Source organism: Papaver somniferum, unplaced genomic scaffold (assembly GCF_003573695.1).
Source record: "Papaver somniferum cultivar HN1 unplaced genomic scaffold, ASM357369v1 unplaced-scaffold_48, whole genome shotgun sequence".
In the NCBI taxonomy this organism is placed as follows: Eukaryota; Viridiplantae; Streptophyta; class Magnoliopsida; order Ranunculales; family Papaveraceae; genus Papaver; species Papaver somniferum.
Genome location: NW_020647415.1, coordinates 96,547 through 111,276, shown reverse-complemented (window position 1 = coordinate 111,276; position 14,730 = coordinate 96,547). Strand labels below are relative to the sequence as shown.

The 14,730-nt window shown below is 36.0% G+C and overlaps 1 long non-coding RNA gene and 1 other non-coding gene across 2 annotated transcripts; both read left to right on the top strand.

The window, feature by feature from the left end:
* Positions 1-5,396: 5,396 nt before the first annotated feature.
* On the top strand, positions 5,397-6,080 carry LOC113342837. The gene is made up of 3 exons (XR_003356881.1): positions 5,397-5,496; positions 5,598-5,719; positions 6,045-6,080. It is a non-coding gene; the product is annotated as an uncharacterized LOC113342837 (long non-coding RNA).
* An 8,212-nt stretch (positions 6,081-14,292) lies between these two features.
* LOC113342875 lies at positions 14,293-14,396 on the top strand. The gene has a single exon (XR_003356897.1). It is a non-coding gene; the product is annotated as a small nucleolar RNA R71 (small nucleolar RNA).
* The last annotated feature ends 334 nt before the right edge of the window (positions 14,397-14,730 follow it).

The window sequence follows — 14,730 nt, the reverse complement described above, 5'->3', positions numbered from 1 at the left end:
ACATCAATGTCTTCAACAGCGACCAAATTCAAATCAATGACACAAAATCTCATGTAATAAGAATTCAAACAAACCCCGCTTCTTGATTCTTCCATCAGCAGCAACAGCCTGTTTCATAGCCACCAATTTCATCTCTGAATTTCTGCATCTCCTCACCGGTTTCCCAAATCGGTAATGAAGCCGCCATTAGTTTCAGATGAAGAAAATTAAACATAAATAATGATGAGAGAAATAAATCTCTCTGAATTTTAGGTCTTATGTGGAATCCAAATTTTTAGGTCTTGTGAAAGATCCATTTACTACTTCAGAAAATTTTTTTACAGAGAGAGTGAGAAAGAAGGGGATTCAGAGGTGGTAGTCAGAGAATGAATCAGTGAACGAATGAAGCCGGAGGAACATTTGAGAGTTAGGGTTTCTTTTGTGTGTTAAGAGGGGGGGAAGAGAGAGACATGAAGCTTTAATTTTGTCTAAAAGGTTTTGGACGGTGATAAGTTTGGGTCAAGGTTTGATCATAGGGTTTTCTGTGTTAGAGAGGAAGATAAGAGATGGAAAATGAGCGAAGGGAAATGTGAAACAAAAAACAAAAAAAATTATGTGAAAGAATTTGGATGGTGTAGATTCTTTTTAGGATGTTCATACGGATTGCAGAAATTAAGGGACGGTATAGATTCATTTTAGGATGCTCATACGGATTGAGAAGCTTGTGTGTTTCTCTTTGTGCTAGTTCAAACTCGTGCATTCGATTTTATTATCAATTTTCCATATGAAAAAAATCCAAAAAATATATCAATAAATTTAAGATATTATTATCGACCTTCAATTATAAAAAAAAATTCCAAACATATATGGGAAGGAAGCAGAAAAAATAAGAAAGTGTGTTTTCTTTGTGCTTTCTCTTTGTGCTTTTGTGCTTTTTCTTTATGCTTCCGATTTGAATTTCGACTAGTCACATAGGTCTTGAGGAAATTTTGACTAGTCATACAGGTCATGAACTTCAAATTTGGTATAATGATGTATAAAATATAAACCAAGAAGCTTTGGGTGGGTTCTGACTTCAAACTTAGAAGGATACATCATCCAAATCAATATATATGAAGCTCAGTGTCGATTCGAACTTTAAATATGGTTTAACGGCATACAAACTATGAACCAAGAACCTCCGAGAGGGTTCTGACTTCAAACATAGCATGATACACCATCGAAATCGATAAATATGAAGCTTAGTGTCGATTCGAACTCCAAATATGGTATAACGGCATAACAAACTATGAACTAAGAAGCTCCGGGAGGGTTTTGACTTCAAACTTAGCAGGATACATCATCGAAATCGGTAAATATGAAGCTCAGTGCCGATTTGAACTTCAAATATGGTATAACGACATACAAACTATGAACCAAAAAGCTCCGGGAGGGTTCTGACTTCAAAGTTAACATGATACATCATCGAAATTGAAAAATATGAAGCTCAGTGTCGATTCAAATTTCAAATATGGTATACCGGCATACAAACTATGAACCAAGAAGCTTTGGGAGGGTTTTGACTTCAAACTTAGCATGATACATCATCGAAATCAATAAATATGAAGCTCAGTGTCGATTCGAACTTCAAATTCGATATAACGACACACAAACTATGAACCAAGAAGCTCCAGGAGGGTTCTGACTTCAAACTTAGCAGGATACATCATCGAAATCGGTAAATATGAATCTCAGAGTCGATTTGAACTTCAAATATGGTATAACGATATACAAACTATGAACCAAGAAGCTCCGGGAGGGTTCTGACTTCAAACTTAACATGATACATCATCGAAATAAATAAATATGAAGCTCAATGTTGATTCGAACTTCATATATGGTATAACGACATACACACTATGAACCAAGAAGCTCTGAGAGGGTTTTGACTTCAAACTTGGCATGATACATTATCGAAATCGATAAATATGAAGCTCAGTGTCGATTCGAACTTCAAATATGGTATACAAGCATAAAAACTATGAACCAAGAAGCTCTGGGAGGGTTCTGATTTCAAACCTAGCATGATACATCATCGAAATAAATAAATATGAAGCTCAGTCACTTGTAATTCCCAAAACACCCGGCTGCACCCGCTGTATTGTAACTCCCTTGGATGCCACAATCACTTGTAATATGTCCTTCTATATACCAGATCTTGAGATTTATGTATTGCAGTGAACAAGCATAAACATTATCCCAAGAAAAGACTCAATAACAACCATGGCTAGCTAGTACTTTAAAAGTTAAAACTAAATCTCATATGTCTAATGGATCCAACGCTATGGTCACAATTTGTTTTTCGTATAGCCATATCATAATCCTCAAAAAAAAAAAAAAAGGTGTAACCATATGTCAATCTTTTATCATGTTTGATAAAATGTGTCAATTCGTTAGTATATGCGTGTCTAATAAACCATATATTATGGACACATAAACAAACCAATGTGGCTAAATAAATCCTCTTTCCGCCACGGATTAATAGGTGTGGCTATTGCCATCCTACACTTTCGACACATACATAATTATTTAATGTGGCCATATAGGCATTTATGGCTACATGTGATGGGATTAGACTGAAAACTATGACCAAATGATACCCTATGGCTACAGTTGATGGGTTTAGGATTAAACCCATGACCAAATGGTGAACTATGGATACATGGTAACACAAAATGTGGCTATAGTTATACTGATGACCAGTAGCCACAAAAATAACCCGAAACGTGGCTGGGTTGTAAGCCAAAAAACGTGGCCTATGTGAAGGTTTGTACTAGTGTATTATGATGATGATTATGGTAACATTTTGTCTATGAAATTGGATATTTTAGGTTTTAATTTGTTTGTTTATGTTATTATTGAATCTGTGAATGGTGAATGGATGTTTTGAACTTACCCATTTTGTTTCTTCTTACTCAAGAGGAAAGAATTTTTTAATTTTCAGTATTGGGTGTTACTTTAGTGATTTTGAATTACTGGTGAATGGGCAATTTTTTATGATTCTGAAAATTAATTTATTATGATTTTTTTCCTTGTTCTTGATGATTTCTCTTGCACAGACAAGGCAAACTTATTATGCTTGAATGGGTATCCCTGTAATTTCAGATTCTCAATGATATGTGAACTCTATTGTTGTTTTTGTGAGAAATCAATGATAGCTCGAAGGTTGGGTGTTTTCAGTAGCTTGCAGAGGCAACACGAAAAGTCAAGGCAAATTTACAGTATATGCTTGTTAAATTTATTATCGTTTATACTTTATGACACCTGATAGGCTGATACAGATGTTTGTTGGGTTTTCACTGCAGAGGCAACATGAAAAGTCAAACAGGAAGTAGTGTTGGTGATCATTGTGTTCCTGTAAAGAAGACTAAAGTTACCGTTTCGAAATCCCCGTGTATGCCGCCTCCTAAAGCTGCCGTTTCGAAGGCTGCAAAGAAGAGTAAAGTTGTAAACTCAGCAGAGCCGAAAGAAGTAGAAACTGTAGCCAGTGAGTCAAGTGATTCTGGTAATTCTGATTCTGATCATATAGAAGCGGCAACAACAGATGTGGTTCCGTCACCTACACGTAAACGCAAAAGAACCTCAAAGTATTGGGCTGAATTTCAAGAGGTATTGATAAAAGGGAAAACACACGGAGAATGCAAGCACTGCAAGAGGAATATTGGTGCGGAGAGCAAAAATGGGACAAGCAGTTTGAGGAAACATCTAAATAGTTGTATGGCGTACAAAGGAGCACAACAGCAAATTAACCAAATGTTCTTGAAACCTAGTGAAACACAAGATGGGTCAGTAGGTGCTTACAACTTTAAGTTTAACCAAGAAGTAACTCGTGATTGTATTGCAAGAATGATTATCTTGCATGAACTCCCTTTCTCATTTGCAGAGTACATTGGTTTTAGAAGGGTGCTGACTTCATTACAACCCAATATTAAACTTGTGAAGCGGAACACTACGAAGTCAGACTGCATAAAGATTTATCAAATGGAAAAGAAGCATTTGTACGAGATTTTTAGTAAGGTACAGAGTCGCATAAGCCTTACTACTGATATGTGGACTTGTACCACTCAGAATAGAGGTTGTATGGCTTTGACATCTCACTATGTTGATGAAGAATGGAAGATTCAGAAGAGAATTTTATCTTTTAACGCTGTGGATGTGCAACACACTGGAGTTAACATTGCAAAGGTATTGATGGAGCAGTTGTACAAGTGGAATATAGATAGGAAGATAGCTTCAATTACGCTGGATAATGCTTCAACTAACAAAGTCGTGGTAAGTGAACTTCTTGCTCAACTAAAACCAGATAATGGATTACTTTTGGATGGGGAATTATTCCATGTTCTATGTTCTGCTCATGTAGTTGCCATTATTGTTGATCATGGGATGCTGCAAATTAAAGAAGAAATACAGAAAATTATAAATTCAGTGAAATTTATTAGAGGTTCACCACAAAGACAACAAAAATTTAAAGAAGTTTGCTTGCAAGTCAATGCTCCTGATAAAAAGTTGATTCAAGACGTTGATACAAGGTGGAATTCTACCTATCTGATGCTTGAAACAGCACTTCTATTTCGGGAAGCATTTAACCGGTTCGGGAAGATTGAACCTGATTTTCTTAATGTTTCTCCAACGAGTGAAGACTGGAAGAATGCAAGTAGTCTTTCAATTTGCTTGAAGGTCTTTTATGAAGTCACCATTCTCTTTTCAGGTACGTCATACGTGACAGTTAATCGTTATTTTGATACTGCTTGTTCTTTGTATTTAGAACTTCGTGAGTGGTGTGATTCCGATGATGTATTAATCTCAAAAATGGCAGTGAATATGATGAAAAAGTTTGAAAGATATTGGCAACTTACTAGTAAAACATTTGCAATAGCTTCCATTTTAGATCCTCGGTTTAAAATGAAATTATTGGATTACTATTTCCCATTAATATATCCTGGTAACAGCGAGGAGAATAAGTTAGAAGTTATTGAAGTCTTGAAAGATTGTATAATGAATATGCAACACATTATGCTTCTTCATCTCATGTATACTCAGCAAACATTTCGACAAATCAAGTGAACATGGAAGATTCAGTTGGAAGTAGTGGTAGTACTTCATCTTCTCAAAGTTCTTTTACTTCTAGAAGGAAAGGTTTGACGGCATTTCTGGAAGAAAGTTCACAACATGACGTTGTTCGCACAGATCTAGAGCAATACCTATCAGCTGATGTTCACCCTATTAGAAAAGGAAGTGGTATTGATCTGAATGATTCTAGTTTTGATGTTTTGGGGTGGTGGAAATTTCATGGACCAATGTATCCAATTGTAGCAGTGATAGCTCGTGATATATTAGCAATTCTTGCATCATCGGTGGCTTCTGAATCTTTTTTCAGCACCAGTGGTAGAGTTGTAGATAAATTTCGTTCTTCAATGCTTCCAGAAACAATTGAAGCTCTGATATGCACACAAGATTGGATAAGAAGTGCGCTGAAGAGTAAGTAACATATTCAATTCATGTTTGCTATTATATCAATTTTAGTTAGTGATTCATTTACTATGGTTCTTGTACGTCAACTAACTATTTTATTGTGTTAGATGAGGGATTTGGGTTAGGTAGTACTTCACTTCAGACTCTTTTGGAGGCAATGGAGGAGCTCGAGTCAGACGATGATGATGCAACATCGCACATTGTCTAACTGACTGACTATCAATTTAAGGTAAAATAACCAGCTAACCTTGGAATGCAAAAATTTGTATTTCCTTGAACTTTGTCGAAATGTGATTAGTAGTAGTACAGTATAAGGAAATACATTCGTAAGAAAGTTTGACTTGTGTCTGTCTATACAATATTTGTCCTAGCTAGTTGTATATTTGGGAATTTTAATTTTTGCTTGTGGTCCTGGCCCTAGATAGTTGTATATTTGGTGAGTGCAATCACGGAAGCAACTCTTGCTTCATCATAGGCAAGGTCTTTGATTGTGATATGGTTACTTCTTTTTGGTCAATTGGGAATATGATCAACTGTTTTTGTTTCTCTTGCAGGAACAATTGGAAATATGATGGTGAAATCTTTAGTGAAATGGTTGGAACTTCTTTTTGGTATGTATATATTATATAGGCATAGCCAAAGAACATGCGAAGTGCGCGAACTACATCCTTCTTTTTTGTATATGTACTTGTGAAGGAAAAACGCATTTATCTTTTGGGGCTTCTACACTTTATAGAATGATATGTCTATCAACTTTTGTGGTTATAATACGACAGACTATATTAGCCATTAGGGCAGGTACTGAATCTACTGATGGAGCAGTTATCGGCTAAAAACATGTCTGCCAACTTTTGTATTTAATATTTATCATATATAATGGCAGATTCTTACTTATAGCTAGGAAAGTAACTTTGATTTTCCTAATCTAAGGATTCTAAGCTCAAGTTTACTCTACTTTTGTATGTATGTTAAAGATGGTCACTTTTCAGGTGTTGAATAATCCTTTTTCAGTACTCAGGAGCCATAAAATTGGGAAGTCATATAGGTATGTTTTTTTACCCGATGGGTACCCGGACCCGGTGATTACCCGTGACATTTACCGGGTCCGGTTCTGGGCCAACACATTATGGAACCGGACCCGGAACCGTTAGGACCCGAAACCGACGCTAATATGTCGGGTCCGGTTCTGGGCCATGTACTACCCGGGAGGACCCGGACCCCGTTGACAGCCCTAAATATAACATTAAATTGAATCCTGAGAAGTGTACTATTGGAGTTGCTTCGGGAAAATTTTTAGGCTACATTGTATCAAAGGAAGGAATACAGGTTGATCCGGAAAAAGTGTAAGCAGTTCGTGACATGCCAACACCACCAACAATAAAAGATGTACAAAAGTTGAATGGGCTTCTAGCTTCGCTGGGAAGATTTATTTCGCGATCATCAGACAAATGCAAATATTTTATCGATATACTCAAGAAGGGTGCGAAATTTAAATGGACCGATGAATGTGAAAAAGATTTTCAAGGAATCAAAGAACATCTTATGAATACAACTATTTAAAAAAAAGCAGAATCAGGAGAAGAACTATTGATTTATCTTGCGACGACGTCGCATGCATTAAGTGCTGTGTTATTACGAGTAGACGCAGGAGTGGAGAAACCCATTTATTACATTAGCAAAACTTTTAATAGTGCCGAGAAGAATTACTCAAAGATTGAAAAGTTAATTTTAGCATTAGTTTATGCATCATTTAAACTCCGCATATACTTTCAAGCACACAAGATAAAGGTATTAACAAAGGTACCAATTGAATCAGTGATGAAGAATTCTAAAAGATCAGGAAGAGTGGAGAGATGGAACTCACAAGTAGGCCACTTTGATATTAAATATAAAATTTTGTCTTCACCAAAATCACAAGTTGTTGCAGATTTTTTGGCAGAATTTACTTTAGAAGAAGATGAAGCAGTAGAAGAAATGATGGAGGTAGAAGAAGAACATGGAGATCCAAAAGATTTGTTAACAGAACCAAATAGAAAAGGGATATTGGTAGATGGATCATCAAATGGAGTAGGAATTGTTTTAATTTCGCTAGAAGGAATAAAAATGGCTTTTTCATTCAGATTGGAATTTACATCCACTAATAATGAAACAGAATATGAAGTTGTGGTACATGCTTTAAGATTCGCAATAGAAATGAAACTAGAAAATGCCAGGATCACTAGTGATTCGCAGCTAGTTATTCGCCAAATAAAGGGAGAGTATACTACAAATGAACCATCCTTGAAGAAATACAAGAAGCTGGTTGAAGAATTGTCAGCGAAGATCCCAAAAATAAGATGGAGGCACATTTCAAGAAAGGATAACAGACTCACATACGCTTTTTCTTTTATCTCAAGCATGATGATGGATCCAAATGCGAGATGCATAAAAATACAAACACTTTTGTCACCATCAATCAATAAAGAAGAAGAATATGTGGATGTGATGATAATAAACAATGAAAAAGAAGAACAAATGAACAATATCGCAGACTGGAGAATGGAACTTCATGCATATTTGGCGAAAGGAGAAACACCAAGAAATAGATTGGAAACACACGAGTTAAAAAGCCGCGCAACCAAGTATGAATTAAGAGATGGGTTGTTATACCGAAAGTACTTTAATGGACCATCACTCAGATGTTTGACACGAGAGGAAGGAGAAAAGGTGCTAAAAATGTTACATAGTGGGGATGCTGGCAATTATAGTGGAGGAAGATCTTTGGCACATGGAGAAAAAACACAAGGTTATTACTGGCCATACATGCATGAAGATGCAAAACAAATATCAAGATGTTGCGAATATTGTCAGCAGCATGGAAAGAAAATACATGCACCTGGAGCTCCATTGTCATCTTCAACTAGTATATGGCCTTTTTGAAAGTGGGGCTTAGATATTGTAGGGCCATTTTTACCAGGATCTGTACAAAGAAGATACTTAATAATCGCAACAGATTATTTCACAAAATGGACAGAAGTGAAGGCAGTACAGCATATTCGCGACAAAGATATCTTTACATTCATATTCGAAAATATCATTTGCAGATTCGGAATTCCTGCACAGTTGGTATCTGATAATGGGAAAAAATTTGAAGGACAGAATATAGAAATGCTACTTAATGCATTCAAGATAAAATGTAGAAAATCTACTCCTTTGTATCCACAAGCTAATGGGCAAGTAGAAGCAACAAACAAAACAATTGCAGATATATTAAAGAAGAAATTGGAAGGACATCACAGAGCATGGTGCGAACAAGTACATAATGCAGTATGGTTTATAATACAACTAGAAGAGAAGCTACTGGAATGTCACCTTTTTGTTTAACATACGGAGTTGAAGCGGTGTTACCAACAGAAGTTGTTATTCCGACAACAAAAACAGAAGCTTGGGAGAAAAATCTTAGTGCGGGCTTGATTTTAAATAAACTTGATGAGTTAGAAGAAACAAGAGAAAAATATTTACAACATATGGAGAATTATCAGCGAAGACTAGCCCGAGAGTATAATAAACGTGTCAAAATACGCGAATTTCAACCAGGAGATTTAGTTCTGCGAGAAACACCTATATATCAGCGAGAAAATGGTGGAAAATTAGCGAAAAAATGGGATGGACCTTACATCATTAAGGAGATAGTTGGAACATGAGCTTATATATTAATGGATCCAGAAGGAAGAGATGTTGGTCATAGGTTAGACAGACCATGAAACAGGTTGTATTTAAAAAAAATATTATCCGTAAGAAGCTTTGAGAAGTTATGGATTTTTAAAGAATAATTGCAAGATTACTCATATAAAAACAAGATCATGATGTGCGAAATTTTTGCAGAGATAATTACAGAACAATGACATAAAAGAAAGGGGAGAACCTTTATGGCGTACACCTTAGTTCGCGAATAAAATTTCGCAAGAGCCAAATGTAAGACCTAAAGTACGTCATATTAGGGGGTACCTGTTGCATGGCTCAGGGAAAGGCTACACCGCCACCGGAACCTGAGTCATGGATATTTGGGGTCAATAAAGCCCATCCGGGAGAGGCACCTTGGATTCTCAGCTTAAGCATATGACTTGGGTTGGGTGACTAAGGTAATAAGGACTCTCCCAAGGAGTGCAGATCTGATCAAGGCGCCGAGGTACACGGTTGAGTCAAGAGTGCCAGGGACGTTTGAAGTGTACCTTGCCATTCTTGACAAGTCTTGGATTATACTGCACTCGTCCTGAAGAAAACCCCACTTAGGGTGCAGTCTCGCAACCATAAGCCTTATAGGTAAAATGGATAAGAGGATGCGAAAACAACTGGTTGTTGTTAAGACTGTATGGGAGGATCTAACCTTGTATGATAGAAGTACGCCTCCTTGAAGGGGAAACCAGGGGGGAGATAAGGGCGACACCCTCCATTAGGGAGTTGATAAGTGTCTTAAGATGCAAATGTCATGAGGCTTTTTATTCTCAAGGATATTAAGGCTTGTCATATTTGTGAAACAATCCTGAAGAGGAAATAATACAAAGAAAAGGATAAGACGAGATCAATGGGTTTTCGCATGAAAGTGCGAAGACGTCCTGCGATTTCGTCGTAAGACGCCAATGTCATGGGGCTTTATTTTCGCAAGAATATTTAGTCCTGTCATATTGTCGCAATATTCCTGAAGAGGCCATAATACAAAAGAAAAAGTTAAGACAAGATCAATGGGTTTTTGTATGAAAGTGCAAGGACGTCCTGCGATTTTGTCGCAATGACAAGAGATGGCATAATAAGACCTTTAATTAGGAAGGAAAAATAAGACCATATGATAAAACAAATTAATTATAAGTATTCGTAACAGATTTTTTTTTTTTGCAAGAAAGATAATGAGAGGCAAGTATGAGAATCAATACACAAGAAGCGTTATCTTTCTTATCAACAAAATATTAAAAGGAAAAGTTGACTCCAAAGTTGATTGAAAAATGTAACTCTCAAAAGTGATAAGAATAAGACAGTTCAAGAAAATAAAGCTAGATAAGAAGCTCAAGCTTCAGTGTTAATTTCAGTAGCAGGAGATGATCGAAATTCTTCGCCAATATTCTCGCAAGCCTCTCCTTCATTTCGGTTTTGATCTTCGCCATGACTAGCATCTTGATTATCGCCAACAATTACTTCTTCAGGAGAAATTTCTTTCTCATTCTGATTAACACCACCAGATACTTCTTTAGAAGGAACCTCTTCTTCATCTTCCAAGAAATTATCCTCTGCACCGCTTTCGTAATCATAATCACTATCAGCATGAAGAGGAACTTCATCATCATTTACTTCTAAAGGATCAATTGATATAGGAGGAAGAGAGTTGGATAATAGAATGTCATTTACAAGGACCTCAGCCCGGAGATGAACTTGGCGAAGAAGTGCTCTCTGATGATTCCTATCTTGAATATCCTTAAGATAAGCAAGATAATCAAGTCTTCTTTCCGCTCGGTCGCGAGAACCAGTAAGAATAGAGACATGCAATGCATTTTCTTTGCGAATTTTGGAATATTTAGCCTCCAAAACAGAAATAGAAGAATGAAAATTCTTCTCAGATGCTGCGAAAGATAGAATACGAAATTTCATTAATATAAAGAGTTCAGAGAGATATAACAAAGAAAAGATAATTAAGGCAGTCAAACTATTATGACTACCTTCCTTTTGCGAAATAAGGTGTTGAATCAAAGACAAACAACTATTCTCCCAACGATCCATTGCGTCATCAAATTTATCTCCAACTAAACCTTTAAGTCGAGACTGGAGATTTTTCTCTTTAGAAATAAGAAAGGCATTTTTCTTCGCAAGAGAAGAATAAGATTCTTCTAATTTGGAATATTATTCTTTAAGATGATTTTCCTTTACACTTAAAGCTATTCTACCTTGAATAAGTGTATCTCTTTCAGCGATGGATGGATCTGTTACTTCTTTAAGTTCATTTCTCAAAGAGCGAAGAGATTGCTCTTGGTCATCACATACTTTTTGAAGAACACTAAGCTGTTGCGAGGATATCACCATCTTATTTAAATAAGTTATCTTCTCTTGGGATAAGGTTTTATTTTCATCTGATAAAGTTTTCATCCCTAAATTAGCTTTATTTAAAGAATAAGAAAGACGAGATACTTCATTACTTAATAAATCTTGTCTTTGAATTAATTGGGTATTTTAATTGGTAAGATTATTTATATGATCAAGAGAATCTGAATAGAGGTTATATAATTGGTTATATTGATCCATCAAAATTTCTTTATCAACACGGGCTTCTTCAACAGCAGATTCAAATCGGTATCTCTCCATTATTCGTTTCTGGTTTAAAGCTTAACATACGAAAGAGGGATTTCAAGGATAATTAAGTATGGGAAGGATAAAACCATTAAAAAGGCAAATTCAAGACACAAATAAGAAAATTATACCTCTCAATGCATCATTCTTCTTGTGAAGATTGTCACGATCCAGTAAAACATTCTGAAGCTTCTGATTTTCGAGACGAAGAGCATTACATTCTTTTTCCAAAGTTGTCTGCGAAGCAGCTCTATCAGAACCCAAATGCTTGCTCAGAATTTCGCAAACATTAGACTTGATAGGATCAGTAGAAGACTTCTTGACATCATCCAGAACCTCAGATAAGACTTTGAAGGCAGTATCTATCCCTTCCACAGTTTCTTTCGAAAGAGGAAGAGACTGAGGTAGCGAACTGGTAGAGATAGAAGGTTGAAAAATATTCTCAATGGGAAGAGAAGAAATTTCATTCACAGAAGGATCAATAGGGAAAGTTTTAGTCATCAAAAGGTCAGATGAAGTAATGAAGTCTGAGGCAGATTTTTCACGAATTAGAGATAAAGGTTTATCCTACGAAGATGTCGCAGGAGATTTAGAAGAGATGAGTAAATGAAAGGGAACAGAGGTTGGAACAGTTTTAAGGTGGCGAGATTTCTTGAGAGGTTTATTGACATCTTTATCACCCTGCAAATTAAAATCTAGATCAGAAACAGAGGCAACAATATTGTTATTAGAAAAGGATAACGTTTCTTACTACCTTCTCATTCGCAGATTTTCTTTTATGTGCAACAACTTTAGCTGCGATTTGGGAATGTTAGGATTCTGAACTGTAAATCTAGTGTTGGAACCACTTTTGCTGAAATAACAAGAGTATGGGAATCACATAAACAAGATCAATTTCAGCAAAGACAATAAACAATATCAATTTCAGAAAAATTCATAAAGAAGAAAAAAGAAAACTAACCTTGATGGATCCATGGAAGATAATAGCTAGGAGATTGTTTCGAAGAAAATTATGAACTATGAAGATTTACAGAAGAAATAATATTAAGATGAAGAAGAACTTAAAAAGGTTGAAGAAGAAAGAAGAAAAGTTGCAATAATGGAATTTGCAGAAAAACGATGAAGTTGTAGAGAAAATAAAAGGAAATAAGAAGAGAGTGGAAAGGAATATATATAGAGGGAATTTTTCCTCGAAAAAATAAACACGATTAATACGGAAAGATATAAGCGGTTAAAAAATATTACAAAAGACGTGTCGAGAAATAAATGGAAGAAAGAATACGTGTAATAAATGCAGAATATAAAGAGGAGAACAGCTGCGATATTTCTCACATCATTCTCATACTTCGCAGAAAAGATATGAGAAGAGGCAAGGTATAGGATCAGAATCTCTCAATAATAATGTTTCAGCGAAATTATTAATGACACAACACTTAAGCGTTTCAAAACAATTCCAGAAATGATAAAACAAATGACGACAGCTAAGATCACGAGAAAAATATGATAGTCCTGCGAAAATTAGAGAGTTTGCGAAATTAATATTTGTAAGGTTGCGAGAATGTCGCAGACCATATCCGAAAATAAAGGACAGATTAGCTGTCATCCACTATGTATTTCCTTATAAATAGTCATTCGAGGTGTAAAGAAGGGGGAGATCTTTTTTTTGAATAAGAAACAAGTAAACAGGAGAGATAAAGTTTAGAGAAGAGATCATTCTTGAGTTCTTTATCTTTTCTTATAAGAACATCCAAAGATTAATCAATAAAATTAAGAATACAAACCTAAAATGAGTTGATTAATAATGAAATCACATGAAGAGTGTAGTGTAGGATTTACTGCAATTACAGGGGTAGTAATGCTTGAGGAAAAGGAGCATGGGGAACATAAGGAATCTCAGATTTACCTTTCTCGGTTTCATTCGTTTCCTTTGGTGTTGAAGGAGTTACATGTGTAATGGTAGGCGATTTCCTAACTTGCTTGTTCTCCTCAGGATCACTAACATGGTTATCAATTATCCGTCCACTTCTTAGAGTAGAGTAGGCCTGCACATGATGAGCCGGCTTAGCACCATATGTGCTTACCTCAAAAGGACCCTTGGAGTTAGGCTGGATTTGACTTGAGATCTGATCCTTCTCTCGCTCATTCAGTTGGCTAGCAAGATGGTCTAGTTGATGCTCTAAGTTCGCCATATATCTTTGAGTAGCCTGCATAAACAATCTCATGCTTTCTAACGACTCAAGTCTTCGTGTCAAGCCAGCGAACTTGGCCTTGAAGTCATTGTCAACTCTGTGAACCCCATTGCTACTAGTTACTGATCTTATGGTTTCTCTAGCTTCCCACTCTTGGTTTTTTTCAGCTACTTCATGCAAAAATTTATAACCTTCTTCAGCACTTTTATTGGGAAAATTACCACCACAAAGTGATTCTACCATAGTCAATGTTTTGTAATCTAATCCCTCGTAAAGGATCAACGTGAGCCTAAGAGTATCAAACCCATGGTGTGGACATTGTAACAAGAGATCATGGAACCTCTCTAAATAATCATAAAGAGATTCTCCTTCTTGTTGCGAAAAACTATATAGTTTTTGACGAATGGCAGTAGTTTTATGTCTTGGAAAGAATTTATGCAAGAATATATTAATCATGCCATTCCAAGTACTAATTGATGAAGGAGCTAACGCATTTAGCCAAGATTTTTCCTTATCCTTTAAGGAAAAAGGGAAAAACCTAAGTTTAAGATACTCATCAGCTAAGTCCTTGAATTTTATTGTTCCACAAAATTCTTCAAAATCTCTAATGGGGTAGTAAGGATTTTCATTCTCCTAATTGTAGAATTTAGGAAGTGCTCGAATGGTGCTTGCCCTAATCTCATAGGTTGCTGCGGTGGTAGGCAAAACAATACAAGAAAGTTAAGAGACTCTAGTTGGG